Source organism: Leptonychotes weddellii, chromosome 12 (genome assembly GCF_054177405.1).
Source record: "Leptonychotes weddellii isolate Sample4059 chromosome 12, ASM5417740v2, whole genome shotgun sequence".
NCBI lineage: Eukaryota > Metazoa > Chordata > Mammalia > Carnivora > Phocidae > Leptonychotes > Leptonychotes weddellii.
Window position 1 is genome coordinate 58859332 of NC_138380.1, and position 4278 is coordinate 58863609.

The following is a 4278-nucleotide window of genomic DNA, read 5'->3' on the forward strand; positions in this document are numbered from 1 at the left end:
GGCTAGAGACCAGGGAGACAGGAGTGATTGACTGCTTTTCTCTGGGGGTGCACTGAGGAGTGGGGCCCCAAGTTCTCAGCTCCTCCAGGGCAGAGATTGGGAGGCTGCCATTTTCACTCTTGTCCTCCAAAGCTGTACAGAAAGCTTGCAGGGAACAAAAGCTCCCGAGAGCAAACCCAAGCAAATTATTTAGCCTGCCCCCCGGCAAGGGTGGGGCAATTCCACCTTTGGCAAAGACATTTGAGAACCACTGCAACAGGCCCCTCCTCCAGAAGATCAGCAAGAACAGCCAGCCAAGACCAAGTTTGCTGATCAATGAGAACGGCAGAACTCCAGCACTAGGGGAATACAGCATATAGAATTCATGGCTTTTTTCCCCCTGATTCTTTAGTCTTTCAAAGTTAATTTTTTTAATTTTCTTTTTTTTCTTTTTCTATTTTTTTTAATTTTTCTTTTTCCTTTTTTCAACCAACATCTTATCAATCCCTTTTTTCAAAAACCTTTTTTTTATTTTTCATTTTTAGAGTCATATTCTATCCCTTCATTGTAGTTAACCTATTTTTAGTATATATATAAGTTGTTCTCTCTTAAAAGTTTTGGGATACAGTTTCTTCTAACAAAATATACCCTAAATATCTAGTGTAGGGCTTTGTTCTAGTCTCCTGCCTGATCACATTCCCTCCCTTTTTATTATTTTTTTAAAATTTCTCTTCTTTCTTTTTCAACCAACTTTTTATCTTATCAATTCCTTTTATAAAATCTTCTATAGGAGCGCCTGGGTGGCTCAGTCATTAAGCGTCTGCCTCCGGCTCAGGTCATATTCCCAGGGTCCTGGGATCGAGCCCTGCATCGGGCTTCCTGCTCTGTGGGAAGCCTGCTTCTCCCTCTCCCACTCCCCCTGCTTATGTTTCCTCTCTCGCTGTGTCTCTCTCTGTCAAATAAATAAATAAAATCTTTAAAAAAAATCTTTTATAATTTTCATCTTTATAGCCATATTCCATCCCTTCAACGTATTAACCCTTATTTTTGTACATATATAAGTTTTTCTTTCCTTAAAACTTTGGGAAACACTTTCTTCTAACAGACCAAAATACACCCAAAATCTAGTGTGTGGCACTGATCTATGCACCAGCCTGATCATACTTGATCATATTCTGGTTTTTTTGTTGTTTGTTTTTAACTTTTTCTTTTTCCTTTCTTTCCCTTTCTTTTCCCCCAGTTTCAAGTCTTTTCTGATTTGTTTAGCATATGTTTTCTGGGGATGTTGTTACACTGTTACCATTTTGTTCTCTCATTCATCTATTATCCTCTGGACAAAATGACAAGATGGAAAAAATCACCTCAACAAAAAAGAACAAGAGGCAGTACCGGCTGCCAGGGACCTAATCAATACGGACATTAGTAAGATGTCAGAACTAGAGTTCAGAATGATGATTTCAAAGATACTAGCTGGGCTTGAAAAAAGCATGGAAGTTATTAGAGAAACCCTTTCTGGAGAAATAAAAGACCTAAAATCTAACCAAGTCAAAATCAAAAAGGCTATTAATGAGGTGGAATCAAAAATGGAGGCCCTAACTGCTAGGATAAATGATGCAGAAGAGAGAATTAGTGATATAGAAGACCAAATGATGGAAAATAAAGAAGCTGAGAAAAAGAGAGATAAACAACTACTGGATCACGAGGGCAGAATTCGAGAGATAAGCGATACCATAAGATGAAACAACATTAGAATAATTGGGATCCCAGAAGAAGAAAGAGAGAGAGGGGCACAAGGTATATTGGAGCAAATTATAGCAGAGAACTTCCCCAATTTGGGGAAGGAAACAGGCATCAAAATCCAGGAGGCACAGAGAACCCCTCTCAAAATCAATAAAAATAGGTCAACACCCCGACATCTGATAGTAAAACTTACGAGTCTCAGAGACAAAGAGAAAATCCTGAAAGCAGCTTGGAAGAAGAGATCTATAACCTACAATGGTAGAAACATTAGATTGGCAACAGACATATCGACAGAGACCTGGCAGGCCAGAAAGGACTGGCATGATATATTCAGAGCATTAAATGACAAAAATATGCAGCCAAGAATACTATGTCCAGCTAGACTGTCATTGAAAATAGGAGAGATAAAAATCTTCCAGGAAAAACAAAAACTAAAGGAATCTGTGAACACCAAACTACATAGATAACATCCTGGGTCACAAATCAGGTCTCCACTGGTACCAAAAGACGGGGATCATTCCCTGCATATTTTCTGACCACAATGCTTTGAAACTAGAACTCAATCACAAGAGGAAAGTCAGAATGAACTCAAATACATGGAGGCTAAAGAGCATCCTACTGAAGAATGAATGGGTCAACCAGGAAATTAAAGAAGAATTTTAAAAAATTCATGGAAACCAATGAAAATGAAAACAACTATTCAAAATCTTTGGGATGCAGCAAAGGCAGTCCTAAGAGGAAAGTATATAGCAATACAAGCCTTTCTCAAGAAACAAGAAAGGTCTCAAGTACACAACCTAACCCTACACCTAAAGGAGCTGGAGAAAGAACAGCAAATAAAGCCTAAACCCAGCAGGAGAAGAGAAATAATAAAGATCAGAGCATAAATCAATGAAATAGAAACCAAAAGAACAGTAGAACTGATCAACGAAACTAGGAGCTCATTCTTTGAAAGAATTAACAAGATTGATAAACCCTTGGCCAGACTTATCAAAAAGAAGAGAAATGACCCAAATCAACAAAATCATGAATGCAAGAGGAGAGATCACAACCATCACCAAAGAAATACAATTATGAGAACATACTATGAGCAATTATATGCCAGCAAATTAGATAATCTGGAAGAAAGGGATGCAGTCCTAGAGATGTATCAACTACCAAAACGGAAACAGGAAGAAATAGAAAACCTGAACAGACCCATAACCACTAAGGAAATTGAAGCAGTCATCAAAAATCTCCCAACAAACAAGAGCCCAGGGCCAGATGGCTTCCCAGGGGAATGCTACCAAACATTTAAAGAAGAATTAATACCTATTCTTCTGAAGCTGTTTCAAAGAATAGAAATGGAAGGAAAACCTCCAAACTCATTTTATCAGGCGAGCATTACCTTGATCCCAAAACCAGACAAAGACCCTACAAAAAGGAGAACTACAGACCAATATCCCTGATGAACATGGATGCAAAAATTCTCACCAAAATACTAGCCAATAGGATCCAACAGTACATTAAAGGATTATTCACCACGACCAAGTGGGATTTATTCCTGGGCTGCAAGTTTGGTTCAACATCTGCAAATCAATCAGTGTGATACGATACACTGATAGAAAGAACAACAACCATATGATCCTCTCAATACATGCAGAAAAAGCATTTGACAAAGTACAGCATCTTTCTTGATTAAAACTCTTCACAGTGTAGGGATAGAGAGTACATACCTCAATATAATAAAAGCCATCTATGAAAAACCCACAGCAAATATCCTACTCAATGGGGAAAAAAAGAGAGTTCTTCCCATAAGGTCAGGAACAAGGCAGGGATGTCCACTATCACCACGGCTGTTCAACAGAGTACTAGAAGTCCTAGCCTCAGCAATCAGACAACCAAAAGAAATAAAAGGCATCCAAATTGACAAAGAAGAAGTGAAACTCACTTTTTGCAGATAATACGATACTTTATGTGGGAAACCCAAAAGACTCTACCCCAAAACTGCTAGAACTCATGCAGGAATTCAGTGAAGTGGCAGGATATAAAATCAATGCACGGAAATCAGTTGCATTTCTATAGACCAACAAGATAGAATAAAGAGAAATTAAGGAGTCGATCCCATTTATAATTGCACCCAAAACCATAAGATACCTAGGAATAAATCTAACCAAAGAGGCAAAGGATCTATACTCAGAAAATTACAGAATACTCATGAAAGAAATTGAGGAAGACACAAAGAAATGGAAAAACATTCCATGTTCATGACTGGAAGAATAAATATTGTGAAATGTCAATGCTACCTAGAGCAATCTACACATTTAATGCAATCCCTATCAAAATACCATCCACTTTTTTCAAAGAAATGGAACAAATAATCCTAAAATTTGTATGGAACCAGAAAAGACCCCGCATAGCCAGAGGAATGTTCAAAAAGATAAGCTAAGCTGGTGGTATCACAATTCCGGACTTCAAGCTCTATTACAAAGCTGTCATCATCAAGACAGTATGGTACTGGCACAAAAACAGACACATAGATCAATGGAACAGAATAGAGAGCCTAGAAATGGACCCTCA